The sequence below is a fragment of the Sus scrofa genome, chromosome 8 (assembly GCF_000003025.6).
Source record: "Sus scrofa isolate TJ Tabasco breed Duroc chromosome 8, Sscrofa11.1, whole genome shotgun sequence".
Taxonomy (NCBI): domain Eukaryota; kingdom Metazoa; phylum Chordata; class Mammalia; order Artiodactyla; family Suidae; genus Sus; species Sus scrofa.
The window spans coordinates 99,977,790-99,994,481 of NC_010450.4; the positions used below are offsets into that span (position 1 = coordinate 99,977,790).

Genomic DNA, 16,692 nt, shown 5'->3' on the forward strand with positions numbered 1-16,692 from the left:
CTGGACTGTTTTTGGTTTTCAAGGCTTTTAGTGACAGTGGCCCCTTTCCTACTGAAAAATGTTGAAGAGTTACTGCAGCACAGCTGGCAGACTTGAAGTATTTCCTTACAGCCCTGGAAATATGTTTTATTTTCCTTGTGCTAATTCCTTCAATACTCATAACTCCTTGGAATTGATCTACTTTTGCTATTGCCTGCCCTTCCAATTACAAACAGTAATTCCTATAAATGGTTCTACAGAGACGAGCTGGAAGAGGAGAACTTAAGGATGACCATTACAAGCAAAGGGTGTGGTTGTCATCGAGGTGGAACAATATCATGTATGGAGTACATAAAGATTTTTTTTCAAGATTAGGTGAGGAATGAAATATTTTGCTCATTATCGTTAATGAATAGATAATGAACAAATATGCCAGTAATAAATTCTTATTTTATGTTAATTTTTACTTTAGAATGTTTTAAAAAATCATACAAAAATGTAAAAATATTGTTAAACAGAAATGAAAAAAATAGGACATTTTATAAATTGCTCAGAGAAAACATTATAAATATTTTAGTGTGTACGTTTTATTTATTTATTTATTTTTGCTTTTTGGGGCCACACCCAAGGCATATGGAAGTTCCTAGGCTAGGGGTCGAATTAGAACTACAGCTGCTGGCCTATACCATAGCCGCTGTAATGCCAGATCCGAGCTAGGTCTGTGATCTAGACCACAGCTCATGGCAATGCCAGATTGCTGACCCACTGAGCGAGGCTAGGGATAGAACTTGCATCCTCATGGATACTGGTTGGATTGGTTTCTGCTGCACCATGATGGGAATTCCTAGTGTGTACATTTTAGACACTTCCCCTTACACATATAATAGTTTTTTACACAAATTGCTAATAATTTGTCAACTGCTATTAGCTACTCATCAGTCAAAATAAAACATAAACACCCTTATGTTTATGTTTTACCAGTAAATATCCTTACCAGTAAATATCTGTATTCTATATTTCCAGATTCTTGTTTTGTCATCATATTACATTATTTGAATGAAGCATGATATATGAAGCTGTATATATATATACACATATCCATGTTGATACTCTATAAAACTGTAATGAATTCTTATAAATAAATATTTGCATATCTGTTAATTTTGCCCTAGAAAATAGTCCAAGAGATGGGATTTGTGGATTAGGATAGCACACATTTTAGTGCCTTTAAAACACAAGACCAAAGTTTCCGCTGTGGTGCAGTGGGTTAAGAATTCAACTGCAGTGGCTTCTGTCGCTGTGGAGGTGCAGGTTAGATCCCTGGCCTGGTGCAGTGGGTTAAAGGATCCAGTGTTGCTGCAGCTGTGATGTAGCAGCTGCGGCTTAGATTCAGTCCCTGGCCTGGGAACTTCTGTATGCCAGAGTTGCAGCCATAAAATAAAATTTTAAAAAATTAAACAACAACAAAAATAAGACCAAGTGGTCCTCCAAGAATGTTAGGTCAATTGTAATAATCTCAAGTGCTCCAAAACATAGCGTTTTGTTTAATCATTGAGAATATTTGGAAAACGGTAACTCATTTTTAAAAATTTGCAATTATTTGATTAATATCAAGATTGAGGATAACATCTTCCTGTTTTTAAATTTTACACAAATTAAAATATTGATTTAATTATTAAAAGTAATTTAATCTTCTGTGATAATATCAATATTATGCCTTTGCACCTCAAGTAACTGGCAAATATTTACTGGAGTAGGAAAAAAACATCTGAGAATTCTGTACCACCTAAAGCGTGGTGGTATGAAGAATATGAAGAACAACATTATGGAAAAGCTGGAGACCTGCCAGTTGATATTTTAGGAATGGCAGTGATCTAAAGAAACACTGGTCTGCACAGTTACTGCATCATTTAATGTCATACAATTGGGATGAACAATTCTTTAATTTAATACAATACGATGGGGATATGAGTTGGCAAAACTGTCCTAAAAGAAATTAGAGCAGGTAGAGGAGGGATGAAAAGACCCAAAGATAAGCGCTAAGAATTAAGTTAATGTGAAAAGTCATTATCATCAAGTGTAATAATTATGGCACTGATTAGGTTGGTCAATTTTAGACTCTCAGATGGAGAAATCATGATATACACAGATTTCTTTGATGTTATTCAGAAATTCGGGGTGCTTTTTACCAGGCGAGAGTTTACAGGCAATTTACTACCCTGAGACTATTTCTGTGAATTTTATTCAAGATTGTGATGCTCATTTTCCTACTGCACCAAAGACTAGCAGTTCTCTAAAATTACTAAGTGATCTGTGATTGCTTGATGCGCATGCAAATCAAGTGTCTTTCTTTTTATTCATGTTCATTGAGTAAGGCACAAAATTGCTTTTACAAATGACCTCTGCTTCCAATGACTTTTTAAAAAACATAAAATGATCATAATTTCTTTGAACCAACATTTAAAGCTATCTTTACTTTTTATTAATTCTACTTTCAAGTAGATAGGTTTCCTTTATGATGTATATTTGATTATAAATGTGTTAGTAATGTGATATATTATCTAAATGACTATGAATCAGAACAAGTGACAATAAACAAATCTAAATTAGAGCATGATTATGTTAAACATTAAAAATGACTGGCTTTTGAATTCTGTCTCTTCAATAACGACTATATGATACATTTAATTCTTCAATAGCAGTTTTCTTTGAATGTAGATAATTGCTAATTCATTGAACCACTATCTTTGTATAAAATGCAGCATTGTCAATTTTAAACTAGGAAAAAAAAAAAAAACAGGAGACAGAGAACCTGTTTTGGGGAATTTCCATGGGCCAGGTATGTCTGCTATGTATTCAGGGAGAAAACCTTGAAATCACATCAGTGCATATCACAATGTAAATATGCAGCTGTTAGTTTTTCATCTGTAAAAGGAGAATGCCTCTTTGGGAATAAGATGTTATAAATTCAAATTAATTTATCCAATGTTCAATCACACTTTCACTGTGGTATCAATGGAAAGCACTTTGAGAAGCACTGGGAGTTATTTTGCTCTATTTTATTAGTTTATCTGTACTCAAACTATGCTCAACTTTAAAATCAAATTTATCTCAGTGCATTCTAAAGCTAAAATTTGGTACATAAAGTATTAAAGGCCACAGAACTATCAATTGGCCACTCTCATCAGCTAACATTTTTCTTTGAGAATAACACTATTTTTTCCTAGGGACTGCAAGTGAGATAAGGCACTAGGTACCAGCACCACCCCATTCTGTTTTCTGTGCTTATTTAAAGTATCTAGATTTGCCTCCTGTTTCATTTAAAATGCATTGCCACTTAGCTGTTGAGATAACCTGGATCAACCTCAATCAGATAAGGAAGATGGAATTTTTTTAAAGTTTATAGTGTTTGTTTATGGTATTAAGGCACCTTTGCAATTTTCAAACTGGATTTGTAATCTAGGTGCTACAGCCATAGCCCACCTCATCAACAGGCTCTCATCCTTATTGAGCTTTTTTGGCTGGGAGAGCTGCCAGTTATCTCCCTTTGCACAGCTGGCAGCTCCCAATGTAAAAAAGACCCTGTGTTATTTAGCGATGGTGGAGCTAGAGGAGGGGGGAGATCAGGTATGGGAGATTCAAATTTATGCTGCTTGGCACCATATGATGTGTAAAATCTAAAGGACCTGCTGGCCTGGTAGACCAGCTATTTATTCAGAGAAGTGATGGAAACCTTCCCGTCCAGGATGGGAAACAGGCAGCAGAGAAAAGGGGGCATGAAGGCTCCCCCCTGGCCTTGCTGAGGGATGTCCTCACAGTTGAAAGGCCAGCAAAAGGGATTACAGCCCTGAACCAGGCAAATGGGGTCTGTGAGCCTCTGCTATCTCTAACCACAGACCACAAAGGAAAGCTGCCTTGATATTCCCTGACAGTGAATGAGCTGGCACTGCTGGGACTCTGGTCCCAGTGTGGATTTTTAAAGGAAGAGGAGTGGGTTGAGTCTGGGAAGGAGGGATATCTTTAACACTGCTCAACTCAGACTCTTGCCATCATCTTGGGGTAAGTGGGTTGTGAGGGCAATCCTTTCTCCTTTTGCTCTCCCCTGTACTCAATACCTACAAAATTTTTAGTTTCCAAAGGGATTTTCATTTGTTCATCCATTTATTCCTTCCTGAACATTCAGTGAGTAGCCAATTTATCCTAGGTAAAATACCAAATAATAAGATACAGTTCTACCCTCAAGGATCTCACAGTCTAGCAGAGGAAACAAACAGAAAGACAAGCAAAAATAGAGGAGTTCCCTGGAGGCTTATGTGCTGGGGATCTAGATTTGTCACTGCAGAGGCTCAGGTCACTGCAGTGGTGTGGGATTGATCCCTAGCTCAGGAACTTCTGCATACCTCAGACGCATCCCCCTGCCCCCACAAAAGAGAGGGAAAACAGTTTTCTCCCAGCTGTACTGACTCCCAGGGTACTACCTTAGGAACCCTGACTATACTCTTAGAATCTGTGTTTTATTTCTTTGTCAACAATGATTCAGAGTGAGGTTTTAGCGGCTCCAGGTCAGTGGAGGGAATTTCCTTGGAACAACCTACATTGCCCTGACCATTCCTGAGAAAATAATTACTTGACTTGTTTTATTTTCCACGTTAATATTTAAGAGTTTGTAGAAGAGAGCTGAAATATGGAATATTCAAAAATATAAGTCAATATAACAAAATGATGAAGGACATTGTTCCCCTGGTTATAAAGGAAGTGTCCTTGTCAGAGAAGGGTGACTTCTCCTATGAGAGGGAGTGGGACAAGTTATGAGTGAGGACTAAATGGAGGGGATGGAGAAGAATGGCCGTGAGGGTGAGGCGTTGCACACATGAGGACTGAGGGTACGGTTTGGGCACAATTTTAGCTCTGTTCACAGAAATTAAACTTTGGAGATGGGTGAAATGTCTCCAGATGATATTTAAGAGGCTGTATTGAATGAAGGGCCTTATAAAGCCTCTGAACTCCCAAAGGAAAAATCTCAGTAAAGATAGATATGATTGATCAAAGTTCTTGGGCTGGTATCTTGTTAAATGTGAATAGTACAGGGATTAGGCTCCAGGTCTGCCCAGCTATGTATACATCACTGAGGCTGCATGGCTCACGAAGAATGATGGTTTGGGAATGAGGACACCTGCGTTGCACACCAAGCTCTAAGCAAGATATTTTCTATTTCTGGGTTTGTACTCTCATGAGAAGATGTATTTTAAAACTTCTAAAGAATATGTCAGTTATAGACAAAGGAAAAAATGACCCAGTGAGGGCCTTAGGCCAGGGTTTCTGTAGGGTGTATGCTCTTTAATTTAAATCTTTTGAAATTTTCTCCTTATAGGCGCAGTATCTGCACAGGAAACACCCAAATAGAGTCTTTGTCCACCTTCTCTGGAAGTGAGGAATAGCCAGCTGATTACCCATTTCTCATTAGGAAATTCAAGCAGAAAGACACTCAATGGCAGGAGGTTAGAGGACAGCCTCTCCTCCAGGCATTGGAGAGAGCACAAAACAGGAGATATGAGCCTAGTCTGCTTTAATTTTGTAATACCATCCCCATTAATTTCCACTATGACAGTAAAAATAGTATTCTTTGTAGAGACTACTAAGCCAGCCTAGATGTTGCCATGAATACTGAAAGATTTGGGGGCTTAGCAAAAGAGATTGTATTCCCTAAGAGCTCACGCTGTAACAGCCACTGTGCTAGCCCCTTATATTGTAAGTACTTTACTTCTATCTCATTTAATCTTAAAAACTACCTACTTTTAAGATTAGGTAGACAGTATCCATATTTTGACAAATGAGGGCACAGTCTAAAGTCCTAGTACTTATAAGGGCAGGAGTGGTATGAAAACACTACATTCTGATCCTTGAGCCTATGTTTATTTGGGTTTTTTCCCTGTTCAGTTACAATGCTTCCCACATCATAAGGCTACTGTGTCAGTACCTGTGGTGTCATCGAGACTCTGAGTTGATGGAAAAGTTAATTAGGATGCTATAGGGACCAAAATTACCATACACCTGTCACTCAGATATTATAGTCTGCGTGATGAAATGGCACAGACTTTTTCTTTATGGAACACTGTGAATAATTTATCACTGTGCAATCGTGCACAGACATCACTTATGTTTATTACATAAAGGTAAGATTTTACTTGGTCACATGTAAAGTTATTTAATGGGTGTTCTTGAACTTATTTGAATTTCTTATCTTAAATGAACCTGCAGTTATTTTTTAAAAAAACATACAATCCCACAAATAAGGATATAGTTTCCTCCTTCACCAGGCTTTGAGATGTAAGCGAGAAAGATCTCTGTATGATTCATCTCTGTGTCTCTAAGGCTTAGCACTGTTCCTGGATCTCTGGTGATAAATATTTTGTTTTCTTAAAGGTAGAGGGATAGTGAGAATGGAAGCACATGTATTTTTACATCATGTTCTCTTAAATATACTTAAAGTAGTGTTCACTGAGAACTACTCAATGAACTACTCAATGAATAGTGTCTTACATTAGGTAAGCGGTAAAACAGTTTTAAGAGTTCAGACTCTGAAGTCAGGCTGATGGGTTAAAATCCCAGCTCTACAATGTACCAACTGCATAATTTTAGGCAAGTCTGAGTGTTTCTCATCCTATGATATGGGTTGATAAATTGAACCAACCTCTCCCAGTGTTGTTATGAGGATAAAATGACTGATGTAAAGGACATAGTTGAGTGACTATAACACACGAGGTATCAGTAAAAGTTTAATATTATTATTTGAAAAAATTAACCTTAGATTTACCAGTGCTCAAAGAATTATCTCCCAATCATTAAAGCTATAGGGAGAAATAGCCTCTAAGCTGATCCAAAAGATCACATTTTTGCCCTTATTTTCTGAACCCCATTTCTGAAAAAAAGACCATGGCAATGAGAAGAATAAAAGGGATTAAAGCATACTTCAGGGAATCATATACTTTTTCATTATTATTCTGTTCTAGCTGCTTTCTAACTCAGCCTCTAAGTCAAACTGAAAGCCCAAGTCTCCTCCAATCTTTTGATCAACTCAGAGTATAATCCTTTCCATTTTAGTTGGATTTGCCCTAAGACTAGGCTGTTGAATTATGGAAGACAACTCAATCTTCACTAAGCATGAGTGTATTTGATTTTTGTCTTTTTCTTTTTTTTCTTTTTTTAATTTCAGGGGATCCTAATGCCAAGATAACTTTTTGGAATTTAGGGGAGGATAAAAAGTAAATCCCAAAATAAAACATGTTTATCAAAAGTGATATGGAGGTAAGAAAAAGCTCCATGAACAGAAACAAATGACCGCATTTTTGTGTTAAATGGAAACACTGCCACTATCTTTTTATAAGAACCTTGCATTTGACAATGAGGAAATAAAATACCCAAGAAAGTATTTTCCTGACTAGAACCTTTTATATAAATAAATATATTGCCTTCTTCCTGCCGCTCTCCACCAGAGTTAAACAATGGCCACTTAGAAAGGAAATGATGTCAACACCCTATTGATAAAAATCAAACTGCACTGAAGGAAACATAGTGAAACAATAGGAAAAAACATGCTTTCTAGATTCTGTAGTTTGTCATGGTGACTCCATGAAGAACAGTCAATTATTAAATTTAAAGTGTAATTCCAGTATATCCCCACACCGGCTTTACTATCTTTGTACAATTTTAATATACACATTTTTCAGCAAAGACAACTAAAAAATCCAAAGGAAAGGTGAGAAAAATTGTCTTTGGTAGACAGAAGAATTTATAGCTTTAAATGTATCTAACTTTTTTTTTTTTTTACTGAATCAAAATTTGATTGGCATTCCAATGCCTTTCATAGCTCTCTATTCTGGGAAAGGCTATTTCAGCAGAGTTTACAGACTGGTTGTAGAAAAATATCTTAAAGACCATTTATCAATTTAATGAATACTGAATAAATGCTTGGAAGAACATTCAGACTAAGGATGAAAGAAAGTAAAAATACATGAAAAAAGATCCCATGCCTGTGGCAAATTTGCAGTGTTAAAGAGTTTGACATGCTGCAAATTAATCTCATCCTCTAGGAATCGATTTCTCCTATAGATGTTCTAGTCCTGAGTAAGCATATATCTAGATGACCTGCTTTGTTGGCTCAGAGAAACAAGAAGGTCAAATCTCTTCCAAGTCTTCCAAACTAATGCCTTCATTCCTCCTCATTAACTGTTCTTGTGCAAACTATTTAGAATAAATGATTACGGTACCAATAGGTTTATATAATTTGCATCAACATTTCTTTGTTGATTATTAACCAGATGTGGTGTCATAGGAAGCCTTCTATTATACATGAGTTTAAATTTTTAAAACTTTTCATATAAATTCTATAACAAAGCAGATTTTATCATGGTAGTCATAGCTGTTTTCATATAAGAAAATGATGTCCTAAACTGGAGTCCATGTTACAAAGAGAGGAGTGGGTATTATTTTAAATGCATGGTGTCACTGAATCACCAGAGGTGGAGTGCCACAACTCACTTAAAGTCTCAAATGTCCAAAGGAAATGAGAAATGCTTTTCATGCCAGAACTCTGTTCCTCATTTCCTCTGATATCAGACATCTTGTTTTAATTAGAGACCAGGCAGCATAGAGGATTCAGTCAGTCACCAGCACAATTTGAGAACTTGAGGAAGTCATAATGCCAAGAAGTCTATCCTCTAGGGAGGTCCATGTGCCCCTTTGATAAAATCCTCCTTTTTAGCAGTCCCCTCTTTCACAGAGTCTAAATACACTGTTCCTCAACCTTGGAGACAGCTCAGGGGGCTCAGTGCTTATGATAGGTAAAGAGAACAAGGAGCAAAATAATAACAGTGATAATGATACATGATAACTTATTCTGTATATTATTCTAAACAGGTTTAGCCTATTTACATAATGAATGAATGAGTAGACTAAAGGAATATAGGGGAAAAAACTGCTTAATTCATGTAACATTTCGAGCTGAACTCAACACATTTTCTAGTATACTTTCTTACCTTTAGTCTCTTTAAATATATGCTAAATCAATATATAATTGTTTAATTATTATCTCATACTAAAAAAAGAAATGATAAAGATATAAATATTAGGTTTATGACTCATTTGGTTATGGCTGTTTAATTTTAAATAAGAAAAACAAAACAAAATATATCTCAACATGTTAACAGAACAATTAAAAGAGATGAAGAAGACCTCATAAATTACTCAGGTCAATTACTCAGGCAAGTCAAAAGGTCAACTGCATTGCCTTGTAGTCTTTCTTTTTGGGGAATGTTTATTGATTTTTATCAATTTTTGGTTATTCACAAAGAATCAGCTTATCTGCTACAATTGTGACAAAACTATAATCCTGAAATTTTTAGGTGAAATTGATTGCATCTGAATTTCCAAGACACTTTTAAAATTTATCTCTAGATATTTTGAAATTGAGGAGTGAAATATTTAGGAAAGTTTTACCCAATTTTAGGTTTTTTTTCTTGCCAAACTATTTAGAAGTATTCCTTGAATTATATTCAATTACTTATGATTACCATGGTGAAGAGGTGACTCAAAAGCAATTGGTTGTTTCCATTAAGGGGAACATACCCAAGATTATGCCATAGGTCATGTATACTTAATAGCAATAAAGATACCATTTGAGATGCTGCTTCTCCAAGGGTTTCAGAATAGACCATTTTCAATACCTGCACTAAAGTTTGTTCTAATTAAGGATGGTTTTTCCTTTGAAACTGTTTGTTTATACAACAAAATATTGTGCAGTAAGCTTCCAGAGATAATTTCCTAAGATAAAGTCTTATTTATATCTTTCGATTCATCAACTTAAGAAGATAAGAGTTACTTCTGGAATTCTTTGGAAAAGTTATACCAGTTAAGTACTTGGCTCACATTCTAAGAGCCTTTGTAGTTTAAAAAAGCTTAAGCAGAAGTTCTCATTGCTGATTTGCCCCAAGTGTCAAACATCAGTGGAATTTTCCAGTGGGCTTTCAAGAGTCAGGTACCTGCTTTAATTAGGAAGATACCTGGGTGTTTAATGGGGACTTTTCAAGCTATTGGAGCAGAACTAGAGTAAATGACCCTATTTGTTTGGGAAAAAAGTTAACAGTGTCATGGATGCTCCATAAAGCAATGCAAAATTACAAATAGGAGGTAAGGAAAATAACAGAAGAGAAATTTACATCAAAGAAAATTATACCCATACATGTAGCTATGCTTTTCTTACCAAGAGCTGTTAAAACAATAAATACTTACCACAGAAGATAAAAGGAAACCTATTTTCATAACGGAATATCCATATGAGCATTCATTTTATTTTACTGGGAATGGGTTTTGTTATCAGTAGAATTTAAACAATTTCCAACAGTATCATTTTTCTGGTTATCAAGAGAGCTTTTGTATTTGAGTTTTTGTTTAGACTATGGGCTCTTTAGTTAAGCAAGGAAACTTCTATAACCTCTTCAAAACTTGAGTTTGCTGTTCAAGTCATTTTTGAAATAAAGGCTATGATAAAAATCTAAGATTCCCTTGAAGTAAATTGGTACCAGAAAGTTCTGGAAAGGAATAGTTATGAAACAGCAAAAGCCTGAAGAACTTACAAAAGAAAATACTTTAGAGTATATTAGCTTTTATGCCAAATGGTCATTTTAAAGAATTGTAATCTCTTGGAAAAGTTAGAGAAATAGAGAAAACAAACACTTTTTACCAGAAAGAGACCCTCTGAGAGTTTGGGCAAAATATAGGATATTTTGCCTCCTGAAAAGATTTATAAACTGAGGTGAATATTTTTCTTCTCTCTGAGGCCACATGGAGCAGAACGCTGTAAAAATTTGGAAACCTGGTCTGGGTGAATTGAGAGCTAATCAGAAGTTTTAAAAAGGCCTTAATACCTAGCCTCTGATCAGCTGTGAGTGGTATTTATAAAATAGAAATTATTCTCCCAAATAAATTTAAAGAGGGCTTTCTATGAGGGCTATTTCTGTCAGGGTTCTTCTCAAGCACCAAAGCACTAGAACTGGGAGTCCACAAATTATCAATGAATGACTTTGAGTTTAGGAAAATGCCTTGAATGAGAACAAGATTTAAATTTATCAGACACAACTTAGAATAGATTTACAAGGAGATCCTGCTGAATAGCATTGAGAACTATGTCTAGATACTCATGTTGCAACAGAAGAAAGGGTGGGGGAAAAATGTAATTGTAATGTATACATGTAAGGATAACCTGACCCCCTTGCTGTACAGTGGGAAAATTAAAAAAAAAAAATTAAAAAGGAATCTGAAAAAAAAATAAAAAAAATAAGCACATTAAAAAAAAAATTTACAATGGTTGGTAAGAATTAAAGTGTCCTAAATTTTTTTACCTTTTTGAAATTTTTTCTCATTATTAGCATTTTATAGTGTATAAGTAATATGAGCAAATATTTGAAATGTTAACTGCTATGTTTTGTTATTTTAACAAAGATTGGATTTGTAGGAAAGAAACAGAAATGATGAAGAGTTTAAGGCCATGACCAGTAGTGCATGAAAATGTCCTCACCCCTTCTATCTGGTGGCAGCCACCAGATATGCCTGCAAAACTTATGTAAAAAATTGCTTAGCCTAGTAAACTCCAATTTATGGAGAAAGGAGAGAATAATAAGGTGTTGTTCTGGACAAGGGTAAGAAATGGTAGTTGTGGCCGTTCCTTATCTCTGAAGTACAACAAAGTCTGAATTCTAAATTTGGTCATTCCAAGTATTTCATCAAGCTGTAACTGAACCTTCAGGGTTTAACTCTTTGTTTTTAAAGGATCATTCATGAAACTAAGGGCCTATAGCCATTCTGGAATAATCCAATTTGTTTGGGACACATCATGTATAATTCTACCTCAGTCTTAGAGGCCACTTTTTTTCTAAGCCTTTACACTGGTATTGTGTTACTAACCCTCTAAGCTTCCCTGTGAAGCATGTATTAATTGTCCCAGGTTATTTTTGAAAAAGTTAAGCCACAGAGAAATTGCAAACCTGTCCTAAGTTAATGTGTATTATATCACTGTATATTATTTGTGATGGGTATTTGTCTTTTTTTCACTTAGCAAAAGGCACAACCAAGGTGACCAGAGGGAAGTGAAAGTAGGCAATCTAATTCATTACCCATTTAATAGATAGCAAAGCTGAGTCTTTGAAAATGTACTATTTACTTCAATTTAGCTTGCCAGGCTATGAAACAACGTAACAGAATTGCCATATTAAGAGCAACTACATAAAGGTCCTTCATCTTGATGAAATCTATTAAAGTAAAAAAGGAAAACTTTAAACAAATCTTTATTTTTGGTAACTAAATTTAATTTGAAACAAATACATAATATTCTTAGGAAAATAAATTGAATTATTTTAGTTTCCTGTCATGCAGGATTGAATCCAGGTTTTTCAGGTTATGGAGCTTATACCACTAGGGATGCTCCCCCAAAAGATAACACAAACCTGCAAATGCAAAATTAGCTACATGTAATAATTTATTGAGAATAAGAGTCTTAATAAGGACCAAATTTTCCTAAGATGGCAAATAAAGTAAGTATCAAAATGCCCAAAAAGCATAGTACTTTTATTAATTTATTGTCTGTCCCTTATTTTTTGATGTATTCTTCACATGACAATAATTTCGTAATATTTTCTAGAAAGAATAGGAAGATAATTAAGTCTTTGTTTTAGCATATTAAAGATGTATTTTTTGATAGTTTAAAATGTTCCTTTTAGTTTCATATATCATCATTTATAGTGTTACAAAGGATTGCTGTCAGATACAGATGGAAATCTCTACCCAAGGTGTTTCATCTAAGACCTGATGATTTTAAGGCATTTCAAGTTTCCATAAGCAGTGTAGTCACACTGCTCTTTGAACTGACCACAATCAAAGGATCTCTACCTCTGCCCCGTTTGAGTCAAAGAGCATGAGAAAGATTCCTGGAAGTCATCTCTGTATCCAGATGGTCAGCAATTACATACCTATACACTTTAAGTGACCATAAACCATATAAATGTATACCATTAAACTCAAACTCAAAGTATTGTCAAGGTAAATTTTCTTTAGCCAGATTTCAAATATGTTTGTGGCCACTCCAGCATTGCCTGCCACTGGGGGAAAGATGGGATGGACGGAGACAGTGGTTTTAATCAATTGTAGTTAAAATATCTTACCACTGTAAATATCACAAAAATTATTATGACTTTGTGAATGTTTCTAGGAATCTGTCTGGGAAGAAGCCTGTGTAAGTGGAAGGCTAAATCATTGTGAACGTGTCTCTGCTAAATTGAACAAACCAATGAAGCTACCGATTTCTGTAAAATTTAGAGTACTAACATGGGTAGAAATTAAGATACATCCTGATAGATATTTTTTGATTATGTAATAATTAATGACCTGAGCTGATTTTAGTAACATGTACTGTAGTAATATGAAGTATGAATGGTAATAGTAATAATATTAAGAAAATAGTTTTATGAAGGAACAGTAATTTCTAAAAATTTAGTGGATCCTAATATAAAGATATCCTCCAAATTAAATTTGCACTACCTACAGTTGATGTTGTGGAGCAAATGGCCCATTAACTACTAAAATGTTTAAGTGTGTGACCAGCATAATGAGAAATCCAAGCACTTTCAGAATATGAAGGTAACCCTTTGATGGTTAAAAAAATATATGTACAAACAACAGCTATCGCAGGCCCAAATATATAAGGAAATTTTGTTTGAGCGTTTTTGACAAAGAGATGACATATATTGAGAGGAACTTGGCATGTAGGTAAAGTCATTCTGATTGTCATTTGTGAAGCAACGGCTGCCATGATATAGAGAATATAAAATGTTTAATGACACAGGAACCTGAAAATCGTTACTCAAAATTAGACTTGGCTCATTGTTTTGTGTGACCATTAGTAGAAACAAATGATTATTTTTACTGAATACTCTTTCCATCTTACACTAATGTATGTGTTAGATTCTGAAAGGTCCTTATTAGTCATCACCCTCTGACTCAATTTTTTTCTTGCTTCTTATTAAGAAAGCTGTGAACACGACAGTTAAGTATGTGGTTGCTCAGTTTTCTCAGGAATCATGTCCTTATTTTGATTTATTGCCTTAAGAATCTGTGTTGTCTAATTTCTGCTGTACCTCAGACACTAGGCACTTCTATCTGAAGAGGCTTTGTAGTATGTGGACCAGACCAGCTCTGGGATCCCAAAGACCAGGCCCTGAAACTGCAGAGTGTGACCCAGGGCAGGGTACCTCACCTCTTCTTGTTCTGTTTCCTCGTGGGTTAAACTCTACTTCAAAAGGGATAAAATAACATACATGTCTGCAGTGTTTCCTACGCAGCAAGTGCCACCTGAGTGAATAAATGGATGTATGTGACTTGTTTCTGTCTGTCTGCCTATATGGTAAACTAAAGGCATCCAAGGTACACTGGTCTACTCAGCTGAGCCACTTTCTATGATATGGAGGTGGAGCTTATTTATGGTAACTCTGCAGGTACTGTGTTATCTTTTTAAAAAATTTCTCCTATATCAACTTGACGCGTATAGTTTTCAGCAGACCAAAATACCAAGGCAGAATCTCATCTCCTCTCTCCCTCTCTCCTTCTCTATCGTTCTCCTTGCTTAAGAGAGAAGGAAGGAGGGAAGTGAATGAAGACAAGAGAGGTATACCAAATTTCTGCAATTAAGAAGGCAGTTCAAAGTTTCTATTTTACCTTACTTGCCAAACTCAGAACTTAGAATAAGGAAAAGGAGTGCTGGCCATTCTCTCAGAGATTATTTCCCCCATCAGTTACTAGGGGTAACACATTGTCAAGAGACAAACAGGAAATCAGTGGGCCACAGGCTTGCTGTCAAGGCCTGAATCTTCCTTCCAAGCCACATGTTTACAAACATGCTGTGCTCCCCTTGACAAAAGCAGACACACACTCAGGTTCTTCAAGGCTTTCTACTGTGTTTAGGAAATGGTTTCATTTAAGAGTTTCTGCTGTCAATTCTCAGACAATGCAGAGAGGGGGTAGTGTCAGTAACTGACTAAAAGCTAGTTTGAGCAGAAGGCTTAACTCCATGGGCTGATAAATACGTGTGTGTATTAAGATGAATAGACACCCAAGATTAGAATTTGTTATGGAAAAGAAAACTTGGCTTACATGGCTGTAATCGGAGCCAGAAAACACTGAACTTTAACGTTAGTATCTCTGTTTTCTGGAGGTCTCTTGATGGTGCAGGAGAGGGGATTAAGTCCCAGAAATCAGTAGGAAAATAAAGAACTGCTTTGTGAGTTTGTGAGTCCTGGCCAGTCCTGTGACTGTTTACCACTTATACAACAATGGGGAAAGTTTCTCTCACACAACCTGGTTGGATCAACACCACAAGATTTCTTGGTACTTCCTTCCCTTAAGCTCCCCTGATTCAGGAGTCAAGAAACAGTGGCACACACACACACACAAATTAAATACCTCATTCTATTCCTTAGTGTGGTTGCTTTGCAATAAAGTTAATTAAATACTTTTAAGACTAATAGATATGCCTGGGAGGGCTACAGAATTGCTTTTCCTTTATCAATTTCATGCACCGCAAAGACTTTCTTTTCTGTGTGCCTAAGGGCCTATTCTTCAGCAGCTGTAAGGGGGGCTGGGGACTCAGATGATTAGCAATTCAGTCTTTGCCAACACTCACCTAAAATACCACTTTTCTAATATTCCCAGAGAGTTTTCTTTTTCTTTTCTTCCCTTTTTTTTTTTTTTTTTGACTTTTTGACTTTTTAGGGCCTCACCCATGGCATATATAAGTTCTCAGGCTAGATGTCAAATCAGAGCTGTAGCTGCCGGCCTATGCCACAGCTACAGCAATGTGGGATCTGAGCCGCATCTGCAACCTACACCACAGCTCATAGTAATGCCAGATCCTTACCCAATGAGTGAGGTGTCATCATGGATATTAGTTTGTTTCGTTACCACTGAGCCACGATGAGAACTCCCACAGAGAGGTTTGTAATGTTTGCATATAGAGTCAGGGTAAAAGTGAAGATTTCTACTCTTTACTATCAAGATAGGAAAGCAGGGGTAGGCAGCTGAAGGAAGGACACCATATGCATAACTGTATATAAATTGGAAGCAGCTTTGAGAGAGGTATATCAGGGACAAACAAAAAAGACATAAATTAAACATCTTCCACGGACATCTGCAGTTGTCCAATTCCTTTGGCAGAAGATTTAATCTTCAATGCATGCATTCATTCAACATTTACTGAGCATGTATTATGTGCTAATCCATTTCCTTAGACACTGAAGATATAGCACCCAGTAAAACAGACAAGGTCTCTGTCCTAAGAAACATTGATTCAAATTTAAAGACTGACTAGAATGAATTTGTATTTTTCAGTCAATAATATATATTGGAATAAAATTTATCAGCTCTTTTTATAGTGAAGGTTTTAGGAATGGTATAGGAGAGAAACCAAAGTGCTAAATTCGCCTCTTAGTATATGGGTTGGGGGTGTGTGTGTGTGTAAAAAAGAGATTTGAAGTCTAGAGATAAACCATTTCCTACTTATCATTCTTATCTGACAAGAACCAAGCACAATAGAAGAGGTTGACTTTGGACTTGAGTGAGACTCAATAACAGAGAACATTGAGGACGGAAGAACTAAACACATGTTTAAAGTTT

General features: G+C 35.9%; 1 pseudogene; it reads left to right on the top strand.

The window, feature by feature from the left end:
- The window catches only part of LOC100518919, a 38,599-nt pseudogene continuing 22,134 nt past the window's right edge, over positions 228-16,692 (top strand).